We start from the raw sequence: 16,750 nt of genomic DNA on the forward strand, positions 1-16,750 counted from the left end.
GCCGCGCTGCGTAGTGGCCCATCGACTGCAGCATGGAATCGGCTGAGTCGGTGTTTGGTAGCGACCCGGTGGAAACTTCTGGAACGGTGTGTTCCATGTTCCGTAGTCACCACTGTAGCGGGAGGCAGAATAACGATGCTCCTACATTGAGTTACAAAACCCAACTACTTTCTTCCGACGCCCAAGCGCTCGCTCTGTTCGTGCCTCCGCTGACCTCGTTGTCGTCGCTGCCTCGGCCCACCAGCACGCGAGAGTCGTCTTCTGACTCTCCAAGGTGAGTTAACGCAATGCTTATGAAGTAGGTCGTTTCGGGTACACAGAAAAAAGGTGCACAGAGCTAATGGCGCACTCTGGGCACCAGCTTCGTGCCTTCTTTTGTGCGTTCGCTGAGTTCATGCAACCAGTGTTTCTAGAGAAGAAATGCGCAAGTCATCCGAACATCTTGCGCAGACAGCGAGAAAAAGCATGCGCATCAATTGCATGCGTATCCAGCAAATCCGAAATCTCAACGCGCGTCCTGGTGCGCTTTAGCACGCGCCGGACTACATCTATAGTGCGATACAACTTTACGAGCATTGCCTCCTCACAGGCGGATGCACACAAGCCTGATCAATGGGCGCGCACTCGAGACTTCTCGAGACGGACCTCGTGAGCCGGATGGCCGGTGACCCCGAATGCATGAGTGGGACTATTTTTTCAGTCGCTGAAGCGACTGCCGCCCCGCTTCGGTCATCCGGGTGGGGCCGTTATGTGATCAGTTTGCTTCTCACTGAGGGAACCGATCTTGCAGCTTGGAACACGCCCTAGTGAGCGAGCGTGAAAACGCCGCACATATCTGCTCTCACGTGATAGCCTCTCTGTAATCACGTCGAGCTACAGTATGAATACAGCAGTTATTAGCGTGCTGTAATTCCACATGTTTATTTCATAGCAAGAGCACGCGCGCACTGCTGCTCAGCACAGTGCGAGAGGACAACGCACGCACGTGCGCCTTGAAGAGCGTACGCGCTGCGCGAACAGAAAACGAGAGGGGGAGAGAGAAAGAGCACGCGCGCGTGCAGAGAGACAAAACGCACGCAGCCGCAATGTAAAGAAACAGGCGGCGGAGCGTCGTGCGCGACCGCATAACGAGATTTCCGGAAGAAGGGGGCGCTTTGCAGAAAAGCGCAGCAGCGCCCCCTGGCCCAAGTTTTCTCGTCTATAGTGACCGATTAACCATCCCTTTCGCAATCTGAGTAGGAGTTATATTTTTTAAATCGTGTTTAAAACTGCTATGTCGCACAGACTAGTCGAAGATCCTTGAAGCTGGGTTATGGGGCGTTCCCTTTGTTTTGCGTAGTCTGATGCTTTCGTGCGCACCGTAACTAGTACTTAAATTTAGAGCACGCATAACATCCATCCCTGCTCTATTTTTTTCTCACTACGAAGTTTTTATTAAAGTTTCTCGCTGAGAAGCGCCGCTGCCTTCGCGGCAACTAGTGGAACATGTCGAGCCGTGGCGCATGCGCGCGGAGAAAATTATTGTGGCATGTGTTGTGTGTGTACGTCTTCCCGATCGCCCAAATCGAAAACCTTGATTGTAAGTGTTTCACGGCGCTTTCCGCGTTACCATTCCGGGATTAGACATCCTGACTAGTTAGCTTTTCACTGCGCTTAGGAACACAGGTACCATAAACATTGGTTGTCGGTCCTTTTTGAACAGACGGCTCCGCTCCAGAAAAGAAATATCCTGCGCTAATCTCCCTCTTGTTTGGATCTTGGTGTAGTTTTAAATGCTGCAGTCAAATTGCAGTTCCACTACCGTGAATCCAGAAGTGCGTAGCACGGCAACCCAGCGGATCCCTTGGCGTTTCCCACCGCCTCGTCAATCACGTGCCTGCCGAGGCGGTGGCGCCCCATCTTGCGCAGCACGGCTATCAGCCGCATGGTTAAGCATTTATCGTGACCTGAAGCAAATTTCGCGAATAATGTTTATTAAATTCTTTATATTATATTATTTCCTTTGAAGCCCGAGTTAGATTTAAGTGCACGTTAAAGAAACTCACCGAGGCGAAAGCAGCGCGTACAGACGAGTACGAACAGACACAAGAAAAGGCACAGACACAGGCGCTGACCAAACTGACGGCATAACTCCCCCGAGTTTCTGTTAGGATTCGAGGCTCGCAGCTGCAACCACAAGTGGTCCTTGAAAAGGCGCCGTTGTCTATGTAGTTCAGTCCGCATTAGCTTGGAAAAACGGACTCCATGTCCTGCCGAAGGCGGAAGACCTCCGAAAAGGGTCAGAATATCAGGGGGCAAGATTTTGTTGCGGATGCAGAAGCTGAGCGAACGTGCTCTGCACGTAACAGCTGCCATGAGTGGTACCAGGCGGAGCGGATCATGCAAGGCGTAGGAAGGAATGCTCGATGCACTAGAAATGAACTGGAATAACACGTTTCGAGCTAGTTGGTTGTTCATTCCGAGGCGAAAACAGCGCGTACAGATGAGTACGAACAGACACAAGAAAAGGCACAGACACAGGCGCTGACCAAACTGACGGCATAACTCCCCCGAGTTTCTGTTAGGATTCGAGGCTCGCAGCTGCAACCACAAGTGGTCCTTGAAAAGGCGCCGTTGTCTATGTAGTTCAGTCCGTATTAGCTTGCAAAAACGGACTCCATGTCCTGCCGAACGTGCAGAGCACGTTCGCTCAGCTTCTGCATCCGCAACAAAATCTTGCCCCCTGATATTCTGACCCTTTTCGGAGGTCTTCCGCCTTCGGCAGGACATGGAGTCCGTTTTTGCAAGCTAATACGGACTGAACTACATAGACAACGGCGCCTTTTCAAGGACCACTTGTGGTTGCAGCTGCGAGCCTCGAATCCTAACAGAAACTCGGGGGAGTTATGCCGTCAGTTTGGTCAGCGCCTGTGTCTGTGCCTTTTCTTGTGTCTGTTCGTACTCGTCTGTACGCGCTGTTTTCGCCTCGGTATGAACAACCAACTAGCTCGAAACGTGTTATTCCAATAAAGAAACTCAGGCGGTAGAAATTTCCGGAGTCCTCCACTACGGCGTCCCTCATAATCATATCGTTGTTTTGGGACGTTAAACCCCAGATACTATTAGTTTATATTATTTCAGACACTTTTAGCTTATTTCGCACTCGTTTTGAGGATTGTTAGCCTTGCTTTAGGCCTGTATTGACAACTGCATGTGACCATGCGACATGAGAGGTCATGAATGACACCTCGAACTTGCTGAAAGAGCACATCCTGCCGGAAGCAGACATGCTATGAATATCTCAACTAAATCTTGCAGTCGTGCGCGGCAAGGAGACTTTAGAAGCGGACAGCGCGATGTTCCCGTTTTTTCAGGCACCCTCCTTGAGCCTATGCTCAATCTCCGGAGCTGTCGGCGCCCGCTGTTTGACGTCGAACAGCAGATATCATGCGATTGGCTAATCGCCGACATAAATCAAGAGCGGCGTCTGGACCAGATGGAACCAGATGGAGCGGCGTCTGAAACAGGGGTCCGCCACGTGCGGGCGGCACCTTGTGGCATTCATTCCCAGCCCGTTTTTAGATGCGAAGCATCTAATAGCGGCGGCATGTCCCGCGTTGTCATCGGCGTCCGCACTCACACGGCGCATGCGCAATTCTCCTCCTTCCCTTTCCCCCCACAGCTGCGCGTTTATCTCTCCACTTCTCTCCTACCACCTGCTTGCGCATCTCCTGCGTTCACGCTTCTGCTCTCACGGCGCATGTGCTACTCTCCTCTTCTAGTCTCCTCTCCTTCAAGTGTGAATATAAAGCGGGTAGAGCGCTGTGCGCGTTCAGTGCAGCGCTTGCTTCGGTTGACTCCTCTGAAATGCGGGCTCGACATGCCGAAATTCTCTCCTGCGCAACGCCGCGATGAGCGCCAGCGCATGCCCGTCCCCTCCCCATCTCTCTTCTCTCCTATGCTCCCCCCTCTCGCGCGCCTGTCGACTGCGTTCCCCGCTCGCCCTGTGAGAATTTCCGGCCAGGCTAGAGGGAAGAGACGACGCGCGTAGCGTTCCTTTCTCGTTCCACGACGCGAGGTCGGCAGCATAGAGTTTCCTACAATACTTACTAGAGGGAACTCTGGCGCTAGTGTCTATGGGAGCTGCAACGCATGACGCTTCAGCCAGCATGGGAATGATGGGTAGTACACAAATTTGTCTAAACTTCGTTCTTTCGGCTCCGTTTGGCTCCGCGTCGGCTGCATCCGCTTTGTCGCAAAACTAAATTCAGCAAAAGTCAGCAGTTCCACTTCACCACTTTAACTTTTTTAGGCTAACCAAATCATCCTGGTCACGAAGTTCAAAACGGTCTTTTCTTTTATCCGAAACGAACGCCAAAACACAGCAATAAACAAAGCCACAAGTACGTTTGAAGCCGCAAGCACGAAGACTAGGCAAATTTGCGTACTACCCATCATTCCCATGGTAGCTGAACGATCGCAGCGCCAGAGTCCCCTCTAGTTAATTTTAGGAAACTCTATGGTCGGCAGCATGCCCAACGAACGCCAACGTAACGCGATCGTGCAAGTGCTCCGGCTTCGCATCGCCTCATGTTTAACGTGATAGCGCTAAAGAGCTCGTTTTTGGCCACTACAGGACGAACGCGTCTCCCAATGATCTCCAGTTTTTCCTGTCCTGTGCGAGCTGATTCCATTTTCTCCCTGCAAGCTTCTTTGTCTCTGCTTTCCATGACTGAATTTCCTATATCTTCGTAAACAATCAGTTGCTCTTAATGACAAGCTGTCTTCTTTGCGCATTACTGCCAGACCAGGTATATTTCTTTCGTTGGATATGAACTAGGATATCTGCAACCCTTGTTTGTTCACTGACCCATTTTGCCGTCCCCTGATCTTTTGAACTTATTCCTATCAGTTTACTTTCATCCCTATTGCAAAACCCAGCGCCACTGGGTACCAGCGTCCAGTGCCATGCCTGATTATGGGCCCAGCGTCGCGCTGGATACTGGGCCGCTGGAGCGGCGTTTTACTGGGAGGCGCTGGGTACGCAAGTGCAAAACGGCTCTAGAGCGTAAAAACGGCGGTGCTTACGTGCCCTACATAAATATATTACTAAAGAAAGTCACATAGAAAGGATTAGTGCAATAAAAAAAAAGCCGTATGAAAAAAAAAAAAACCTCCACCACCAGGATTCGAACTCGCCACCTCTCAATCCCCAAGCGAGTACTCTACCACTGCGCCACGCTGAAACACGTGAACATCGTTGTAAAAGGGCTAGTCAATACAGTAAGACAGCGTTTCGTTTCATATTTCCGTGTCGCGTATACAAGGAAGCCGCGATCTTCCTTTCCAAATCACGCTTGCTTCTTTATTAGACACAAACAAAGGGTGGCCGGAAACGAATGAAATGCCCAAAATAGGAAGAGCGCTAGGTTTCTTTAAGAATTCCCGTTTTAACTCCGAAAAATATCAAATGGATCGAGGACCAGCGTACAGTTTGACGGCTGTTACTGCCGATTTTTAGCAGCCGTTTCTCGCCCTTGCTAATGATGAACATGCACAGAAGCTTTATGATGACTCGTTCGATAAACACGCGCCTTCATGAATTCATACTGAGTAGTTTTCTCGCGCGAGCGACGATATCGCTGCGGGCGGGCGTGTCTGTATTCTGACTTGCAGTTCTATCGATAACTACAACTATAAAACCGCTACGCAAATACAAATACAATTAGTTGAAAAAAGATGCCAGTGTGTTAGTTCACTAACGCGTACCAGCTGACACGTATGTGTTCTGACGTATGAGTCAGAGAAGTACCGGCGAGTGCGGCCGGCTGCTTTCGGTGAGCCTGCGTTCGTTGCTGAAAGCGCGTCGCATCGATGGTCATCGCTCCTTGTGCGGACACCGTACACAAGAAAAAATGGTTAATTGAGGTTAACGGATGTCCAGACTATACTTTACAGTAAATCTTACACGTTGGAATTGCGTGTACTTAAACGAAGAAGCGCCGGTGGCATGTAGACGGACTCGGCCGGTACGCTAGGCCTAACACTCGCTGGGAGCCGCACTGGGTTGGACCGATCTCGGCGCAAATGAGTTGCGATGGTTGAAGTTTCTGCATTTTAGCCTCGAAACCTTTTTAACTGTTACCTAACGTATTGCTGAAGTAAGTGGAAGTGCGAGAATTGCCCGAGATGCGTTTCCGGTGTGGCGATATCGAACGACGGCTGTTTTTCTGGCCTCCGTTCGGAGGGGTCGCGAAGCCAGAGCTCATTTACTTCTTGCCAACTGCACGGCGATGTAACAATTTGCTCTGTTTGTTCAGACCAATGCCTCCAGACTTATAAACATTAAAATATGAAGTCATTACCGCAACACATCACGAATGCAAAACTGATATATATGAGCGGCATGCACGAAATGTGTATTCACTGCTGCTACGTGCTCCGCAAAAATTAACGACTTCATTGGCACTGCATGAATAAAAAAAAAGCGTGGTAGAAAGCAATATTATTAGTGTTGGCTGCTTTGGGTTATTAACATATTTTGCTCCATATTCGAGAGGGAAACAATAAAAGTGACCGTGATTTCACAAATATATATATTATGAAAATAGTGCGCATCTCCTCATCTTGCTCTGCAAAGCTAGAATTTGTGACACATGTTTGGGACCCGTTAGGATAGCATCTATCGGTACCATCGAATCAGACATTCCATATTCAACGATACCAAAGCATTACCAAGCGCTCGGCACTGGCAACGATACCAAAGCGCTCGGCACTGGCAGAACAGTGCGGGCTCCAGTATGTGCCAGCGCACGCCAGTGAGAATTCCAGCGTCTCCAGCCCTTCCCAGTGAGCGCCAGCGTCACAGCGGCAAAGCCAGTGGCTCTACCAGTGCGACCCAGCTCTCTCCCAGTGCTTTCACCGACGTCCCAGTGAATTCGAGCGTATACCAGTGTTCCCAGTGCGGTCCAGCGCCAAAAAACGTACTGGTATCACGCTGGGGGTACTGGAAGGGCGCTGGTTTTTGCAATAGGGATTGCACGCGGCGTAGGCCCCATATGTTAGGGCTGGCAATATGCCGTGGTATGCGATGGTATGCGGTGGTTTAATGAGAGTGGCAGATTTTCTGACCCATTTTGGGAGTACCTGCCGAATGTGCGCCAGCCCATTCTTATCCTTGGGTGAATTCTTTTCATCCTGCGGCTCTTCCATTACCAGTTGTCCTAGGTAAACATATCCTTGTATACACTCAAAAATCGTGCGATAAATCGATGTAACTCCGCTCGTTTTAGACGGATTCGATCAATATTGGCGGCAATCAATTTGTGCATTTATATTTGGTTTCCATCCGTCATATATTTTTGTTCTAATATGCCTAAAAGTAGGTATGCGCTGCAGACTTGTCGTAAAAGAGCAAAATTACGACCACGTAAACAGGTATGTGTTTTTTTCTTTGCGACTAGGAATGCGACGGCGCCCTCGATATGTATAACAATGATTTGCATGGAGGCTTTTTGGAAAACATAATGAAGCTGAGTGAAAAGTACTACTGCAACGTCAAAGCCAACCCATTGAATGAGTAAGTAATTTCCAGGTTAAACGTCGCAACTCCACCTGTGTAGTCAGTGTTCTGCAGATGCTCGCGAAAGTGTTGCGAAGAAAGACTTATTCGCCTCATACTTTAGCATCTTCGGCTGGCCTCTAATTTCTGTCTGTATAACAGAAGATCTGTGCAAGATGATTAGGAAGGTAATTAAGGCAACATATTTCACTCACAATTTCATGCTCGCGGGTGGTTATTGCTTAGACATCAACAGTCATTCTAGCCGATCTTTCCTAAAAAAAGTTTAGCAGTTTCCTTTCGTTGATTGCGAGCTTTCATTCAGCAGTGTGTTTTGCATCGTGAATGCACTTAGCACAAGACTTAAACAGGATTTCTAGCCGGCGCTGTTTTCTCTTATCATTCGAACTACTGATCTTTCTCATTTTACTAATCAGCAAATCTTGTTGTCCCGAACAAAAGAGGGGCACACAAAATTTCCTTGTATTGTAGAAAATCCCACCCACGATGAATGAAATAACGCAATATTCACAGAAGGCGTGTATAACGATGTTTCTTAAACTGCTTTCGATCTTCTTTTTTTTTTCGCAAACAACGCAAAACTTTAAGGCTCCTTCAGCAAGTTGACGTCGGAAATCTCTAGCTTTTTTTTCTTGTCTATCGAGTCTGCTAACACTTTGTAGCACTATGAATAAATATATATCATATCTGCTTGTACACAGAAAGAGGTCGGTCTTTTTTTCGCGTTTATGCTGAAGCCAATCTAACCAACGTCTTTCATTTTAGGCTGCTTGTCTTCCCAGTACTGGGCACGGAACCTTACCTCGACTTCATTGCAGACCAAACATGTGAGATTTTGTCCAACGATTTCTTTCAGATTGGCCAAAGTTCGTTGGCGGGCTAGTTGTTTGATGATTGTAATAGGTTAGAACAGCGCCACTGGACGCGGAATAAAACACACATGCGCGCGCGCACACACACACACACTGAAATCTGTGAAACAAAAGAAAGCGAATGGTAAGTGTGTCAGCATACCATCTTTGCCTCTGTCCAACAAGGAGTTAAGATCTCTGATTCGGCACCTTTGTTTGGTTGCAATGGGTTGTGATTGCGGCGAGAAACATGCGTGTTTGGGTCCTTGTACCGTATCTTTATATATCACCGTTCTTGTTCTGCTCTCGCCTGTTCGCTTACACACACACAAATATAATATATATATATATATATATATATATATATATATATATATATATATATATATATATATATATATATATATATATATGCATAGATTGGCATCTTCGGCTGGCCTCTAATTTCTGTCTGTATAACAGATGTATGTGTGCAAGATGTTTAGGAAAGTCAGGCAACATATTTCCCTCACAATTTTATGCTCGCGAGTGGTTATTGCTTCGACATCAACAGTCATTCTAGGCGATCTTTCCTAAAAAAAGTTTCCTAAAACAGTAGTGCCCACGTGCACATAAAAATAAACATGTCCAGTTGAAATTCAGCGCTTTTGTTGTGTGTGTGCGTGATCTTTTCGGTAAGAGTCCAGTCGCGTTCTTCACTTATGAGCACTGAAATCAAATGATAAAGAAAATATGCCTCGTTTAGTCATACTTATGTCGACGTCGACGTATTTCTCATTTTTGAGTATTTCTCCTCTTCTAACGTCAATGTGCTTTATGGTGGGATCCACCAAAAATTGACCGGCATCTCTGTCGCAGAAATGACGTCTTATATAATGGACGGGGAACGGACGCTGAATCGGCGCGTTTGCGTGGGCGCGCCTAAATTGTGGGCGCGACTTTTCTTTTGCGTTTTCTAAAGCTTGTGCTGCAGCAATCGCAGAAAGAATTGCGACATCGTTGACAATAATGTATGTCGTTGATAACCACGCAATTTAGCCGAGTTCTAAAGCCACTCCAGCTTCCCCTTAGTGTCATGTTATTTTAAAACGTATAACGCCACGGAAAAACTAATGCCGTTGGTAGGGAGAGAATATCTCAGTTCATTCAAATAGGATATTCCGACAAATTTTTTCAAACACCATCTACAAGCGCCTGGCGAGGCATTGCAGGCCCAAGTGTACCGACGTGTCTGTAGGTAGCGCCATGCAATCCTAGATGATCACGGCGAACGCGTTAAAGGACAAGAAATAAGTCGGTATTGCCGCAACAGTGAAGCAGTGAATGCGATCGCATGAAATTGGAATGTTAGACGACGTAAGGCTAGCGCTAACTCGTTCAGGATTCGATCTGGCGCAAGATGTATAAAATGCTGGCATAGTGGAATACGGACGCTCCAGCAAGCCAAGCTGTTTTCTTGCTGTCTATCGCGTCGCCGTGATGTGGTGAGAGCGCAGGACGTACAATGGTATGAACCGGCCACTGATATCGGTAGGGATAGCGCGCGCTCCAGCTTGGGCGGCGCATCGCCCATTTGAGCAAGTTCGCTGTTCTTACTTAAGCGACGCAGCAGCCGCGCCCCATTTCTGGCCACTGGCAACCCATCATGCTCCTTCGCATGGCGGTGACGGATGGCTCGTTTCATATATGTGCCTTATCTGCGTCGGCAGCCCTCGCAAGCTCTGACTGGCACATTGAAAATACGACGCACGGGGCGATGTTAGATTATGACTGCGACACAATGTCATAAATGAGTCTGAGTGCATAATTGATATAGTTATAAAATTTTCCAAATCTACGACACGCGGTGACGTAGCGCCTTACGCACTCCGTGAACCACGTGGACTTGTGAAATCGGTCGTTCTCTCGATTTGGCTTATCTATCTTATTTTTTCAGACTTGCCCTACGGATTCACAATGCCACCGAACTTCCATCCATATAGTCCGGGTATCTTGTAAGTCATTTCCGTTCATCTTCCTTATTTCTCACATTTCGCCGTCGCCTTTGTAAGCGCGCTTGATTGTATTATATTGCGATAGAGACACGCGCACAGATTGTACTGAAATTTATGCGACATTCAAAGCGGACACCTTTTTTCCCAGTAAAGGACGTCCTTGCATACTTCAAGGACAGATGTGTGCTAGCGACAACGCAAAGGCGTGTCAAACTTCGATGACACATTCTTGTAAACACCAGCGCCTGAGAAGCTGTACATAGGGGCTTCCAACTCCAGCATTCCAACGCACCTATAAGGTTCTCAAACAACCACTACAGAAATTAAGCGAAATTTGTAGCACTTTGGTAAGTTAGATACAAAATCTAATATTGTGAACGGCCTATCCCAATCATCTATAAGTTACCATGACATCCGCAACCTCAAAGGAGTGGTGACGCAAAATTTGTTAACTTGTTTCTTACTCCTAATGTTTGGCTGCTGATTCGTTAATAGCTGACCCACAGCTTTGCTACATCGGCCAAGAGAGCATCCGCTGCGAACTCGCTCACTGTTTCTGCGATAGTTGCCGAAGTAGCGAAACTTGCAAAGCGCTCGCATCGTCACGCGAGCTTGCGAAGGCGACATTCGAGAAGTTTAGTTCGTTCGCGTATTTTGTTGCCGTAGCGATAGACATGTGGCCCGATAGGTGGGGAGACCTGGTGGTGCTAAGATGAGCCAGGTAAGCAAAGAGTGGCAGTTGCGAAAACAATGTATCCTACTTCTTTGTGTAAACCCTCGGCAGTGACGTTATTATAAATGAGTTACCTTTTAAAACAGTTTTTTCGCCACGGTCACACAGCGAAAACAAAAACAGGCGCCTATAATTGTGGTTCCGCGAAACGTCACAAGATGCATATACCATCGTCCTGTAAACCGGTACAGTAAACATCTTTGCGTATACCGTAATACCTCACACAAATACTATGTATTACAGAATTTAAGCGAGTGTTGAAGGTATATGAACGGTTGGCACATGTGTGTGTGTGAGCATAAAATGCAGCACTGGGTGCGTCACAGCTTTGTAGGCCCACAATTTCAAGCTTCCTACAGTGACATCAGTGTCCAACTCGGTGCCCAGAAACCGAAACAAAAAGTCGTTCACGTAAATGTGGCGATATTAAATTATTTAGCAAGAATACACCCAGGCAGCACGCAGACATTGGACCGATCTTGGCCCAACTTCGGCAAATGTCGGCAGCAACATAGGCCCGACTTCAGCAAGTCAAGCTTGCGGTACTTTCACCAACAGCCCGATGTCGGCTAGCCGGCGTTGGGCCGATGTGGGGTTGCCGACATTAAGCCGATGTAGGCTAGCCAGCGTCGGTTCGAGACGGGCCTGCCACTGTTCACCAGATATTGGGAACCCGTCTTCGGGCCTATGTACACTAGTCGATGCTGGCGTGACATCGGAAAGCCCCCGTTCTGACCATTTGCATCCATTATTATCTTTTAGCAGTGGTGGTTTATCATGCGTTAAGTGCGGTAATGCAGTACTGTCGTGATCTGCAGGTAGCTAGATGGATACTTGCGATAGTTGATCGATGCGCACAGTCACTTGTATAGAAAGGCTGATACATGTGTTATGAACAGATGCCTACTGACCACGGTAGCCTGGTATAACTATAGCTACTGTACTGTAACCCAGCAATACTAAAATTAGAAACCCAACGGCATTCACCTATTCACCACCATTGGTGCTCTATATGGAAAAGTTCATAATCACCGCTGCCCCTGCCAGGCCGAAATAGAAAGTCAATATTGTCTTCAACACAACTGAAAGGGGTGAAAGGCCTGTTGCACCAACTGCGCATGCGTTTGGGTAATGAAGGAGCAACACATTTACAGGTTTATACAGTTTATTCACACATGTGCACGCAAGCCAGTAGTCCCACGATAATTATGCCATGAAGAAATTCTTAAATATCTGATACCATAGCCACATCAAAAAGATTCCACAGCCACTGCATTCCTCAAGAAAAGCAGAAAAATCCTGATCCAGAATGGGTTAGGCGAAGAGTTGCGATCTCTTCATTGGTATTCACGGTACGTTCACAATAAACATTTAAAGAACTATTACAGGGAACAATACCGATAATGGCTAACGGACAATATATCAGCTACCTGCGTTTCGCAGATGATTTGCTGCTTTTGGGCAATGACGTGACGAATCACAAAACTTATTGTAGAAACTAAGGAAGCATTCAAGTACGAATAATAATAGGCATGCAGAAAACAGAGATAGCTCCAGGCGATGCAGCAAAAAGCGACATTAAGAGTGGCAACCAGACAAGGACAGTATGCACATCAGGGAATTACTAACAGAGGAGCCCTCTAATATTTATAGAACTCACCAATGAGTAAGGCTGGGTTGGTTCGCACACTTTAGCCATTGGCAGCACATGACTGGTAATTAAATTACCACTATTCTTGAAGCGGGAGTTACAATTTAGTCAGTGGTAGCTTACGGAGCCAGAAACATGGATAAACTACAACAGGCGACGAGAAAACATTGCGACTGGTACCACAAGATATGCCATAAGTTGCGCCGCATGCACGCATGCACCGCAAATCTCGAGGTAAGATCTCACGTATGCCTGTTGGATTGGTAAGGACAAGGGCGAATAAAATGCAAGTGCACCATGCCAACGGAATACATAAACATAGATTATCGATAGAAAATGCGTCATTAAAAGAGAACAAAAGTCTGATCAGACGTAAGAGAAGTTAACACATTATCTTGTACGGGGCGAGTAAGCCCAATATGGAAGCACGGCGCTACTGGCTGCTCGCTGCGGTAATGTCTGACGAAAGCAGTGCCGGAATCAAGCGGTGTATCTGTCTCGTGTACGATTTCGCCAATCCCCCTCACATATGCACACACCTACACTTGAAGAATTCTGCTGGCAGGAGTGAAAAAGCCTGCTCTCGCGTCGATTATCCCTCTGCGGTGATGACTTCCCTACCCTGCCTGATGAAGCTATTTTTACACCAATGAAGCTGAACGAGGGGGGGACTTTGTAGAGGTTGGAGACAAAAAAGTAAGTTTCGCCGCAAGTGCGAACCAATGAATGTAAACAACAGTTTGGAATGTCGCGCGAAGAATTGCAAGCAGCGCGAAACTTGCAGCAGGCTGCTCAAGCACAAAGGACGCACGAAACGAACATACAATTATACAAAGGACGAGCGCAAACAAACAACTGTCATAACTGTTGCTTTACGTTTTAGCAGCGCTATGCAAGTGTCGTTTGTGCACAACCAACTGACTCTTCTTTGGCTCTTCTAGCTAGCAGTTCACTCGCAAACGCGGCCTGCAGCGAGCGAAGTGACCTTCGTCCGCTCCGTAACTTCAACGGAAACTTTGCGGTGAAAGCCCAAGACGTACAAACCACCCCTCTCACGATATTGGCAATGCCCATGGACGGTCACGCCACCAAGCGGATGTCAGGAGGAGGGTTAGCAGACGAAAAACCGGAAGCCGCTCCCTAGTTCACCTGTGCTAGCCCGATTGTAAACGCGTTCGTTGGAAAGAAACACTACGACTTTGCATGTTTCGTGAACCCGTGAACAAAGGGGGCCGTCCATGACAAGATAAATTCGATTCTTTCTTGTAAACGCGAAGTTTTCGTGAAAATACGTGAAGCACCCTGAACAAGTCGTGCTGCCAATGACGGCACACAACGTACACATTTCAGCTCCGCGAGGTTTTCTGTGGCCACGCAGGTTAATGAAATGTTAGTGTCTGTCTTTTTCTCTCGAAACTCGCGCTATTTTGCTTGTACAGAATATCCGTCGGTGTTCTTGTAGTGTATGAAGCCCATAACAGTATACGCGGCGTGTCCTGTGAGCTCGCGACGTCATCTTCTATACCTGAATAATATCTGGGCTTTCGTAATAAATAGGTGATACAATTACCTAAAACGCCTTAGATTTTGTAAGAAAAGCGCATTATAAGTCTTGCGAGCGACCATTCAGTCATTCGGGGCAGCGCTCGCTCCACGGCTTTCGTGAACTACGACCATGTACCGCCGCATTGCGGGCTCAATCATGCCCTCAGCTGACGCATTCAGAGGGAAATTAAACGTGATTGATTTATTGGATTATGTGTATGTCCACGTAAGTGGACCCCAACTGGCGAAATTTGATCGGCAGCCCGGCTCTCAACGTCGTCCTTTACCCATGTGACCCGTGTGCTGCTTACATAGCCAGCGCTGCACTGCATGTTTGTTACTTTGTTGATAGGTGGCAGCACACTGGAAGCAAAGTGTTCTCCGAGCCCAGAACGCGGAGGAGGCGAGGCAGCTCTCGGGAGAGGAAATTCTTTAGATTGATTTTGACAGTGATTGAAGGCTGTGAAAGCACCGATAGCGATAGCGTTGATGAAGATGCTGCAGCAGCGATTCTCTTTAACGTGCTTTGCTGGTTAACCATCTGTACAGTAAGCTTTTCACAATCGTAAGTCACTTTGACTGAACTTGATGTACAATACAGTTGAGATTGAAATAAAAGCACAATTTTTCCGATGCGATGCACGTAGCGCAACTTTTGAGGCTGCAAGCGGCGAACAAGCTTGACGAGCGGAAGCGAAACGTGCGATCGCGTCCACACGCCGCGCCGCTCATTTGCCAAAAAAAGTTGCCCATTATCGTCCGAACGGCGTCGTTGTTCAGAAATTCTTCGAAGTTGCGAAAAGCTTACGTGTGCAATCAAACCTGTAACATCCGAGAGGAGTGAACAGTGCACTCCGCGTTCCTCATCACACAAGTAATAATGACGGAGCAACATGTTTAGAAACCATCGTCACGCTAACGTGCGGGCCTCTGCAGCAATGATGGCCTTACTCGCTAGCGGCCTATTGCTACCGCAAATACGACAGGCGCTCAACGGTAGGTATACTTCATACGTACCGTTCAGTTCATACGTTTCCTGTAGCGCACACAGTATTCGTAAAGTATCGTTGATGCACGGTAACGGAGCTGAAATATAACTTCTCACACCACGGTAAATAATAAGGTAGGGAGCACTTAAAACTTTCCATGGTTTGGGTATTTTGGCTGATATTCACTTAAGTGCAGTTCGTGACTTCATCCGGTGAAAGAGGCACGGGCCGTACGTTTTCCCGTCCTGTGTGTTCTTATGCTAATAAACGGGTAGGCCCCCTTCCGGGCACCATCTTGAATCGCACAGCGCGCCCCCTGTAGTTCGTCGGCATTGCAAATAAGGGCGCGCGCATGGGTGACTACACCCTGTAGGGCAAAGTACAGGTGGGGTACATCCTGTAGGGAAAGTAGAGGTGGCACACCCGCATCGCAACTCCGATGAAGAAGGAGTGGGGCGACGACCTTAAAAGCACGCCCTCCGCGGTATGTCGCCGGAGCGCCTCCTAGCGGTAAATGGTAAATGGTGTATTTAAATAGCTCGCCATTAGTAGCTGAAGGACGTATCCTCCGTGGCCGAGTCGCTTAATACCGTGCGCTGCGGAGCGAGGGGTCGCAGGTTCCCGTTAAAAAATTTGTTTGTGAATACTTTTCCTTTGTGTTGTATATATATATATATATTTATGTAAACAATAAAGTGCTAACAAAGGACCCGGAAGTAAAGTTGAAAAAAGTTGACTCCGACGAAGGCCGGTCCCGCAGCCGAAACGTCAGTCCTTTACTGAACAATTTTTCCTACGTGCTTGACTTTTTTTTCAATATATATATATATATAGTGTCGATACATAGTGTATGTTGAAATGTGGTAAGGCAACCCTGTGCAGTCGCGGAGCGAGCAAGATGACTGCTATGTAGTGTAAAATAAAGCTGTGTGCTTTTCCGGCTGAATCGGTCGTGTTATTGAAAATACAGTACATTACAATGGCGATGAAGATGCGTCGGAACTGCGTGAAGGCTGCCAAGCAAGGATTTTGAACGAAACGAAGCTGTTCGCACACAACAACCGAACCTCTACTTTGCGGTATGGAGCACAGCATGCTTCCTGCGTTTCCTTCCTTCGACGCGCGTGCCACTGACGCCAATAACGTCGGCACCAAGTGGTTGAAGTGGGTGAAACGGTTCGAAAACTTCATCGTAGCCTGCGCCATCACAGACGACGCCCGAAAGACGGCTCTACTACTGCACTACGTGGGGGGAAGACGTTTACGACACATACTATGCGCTACCTCATCCCGCCGCCGCAGCCGCGAAAGCCATTTCAAGCACCGATGACGCAACCCCTCTCTACACCGCACCGCCCAGGAAACTCGATGACTACATCGCACCGCGAGTAAACACTACGTTCGAGGTCCACCGCTTCCGTCAAGC

This window comes from Rhipicephalus sanguineus, chromosome 4 (assembly GCF_013339695.2).
Source record: "Rhipicephalus sanguineus isolate Rsan-2018 chromosome 4, BIME_Rsan_1.4, whole genome shotgun sequence".
Taxonomy (NCBI): domain Eukaryota; kingdom Metazoa; phylum Arthropoda; class Arachnida; order Ixodida; family Ixodidae; genus Rhipicephalus; species Rhipicephalus sanguineus.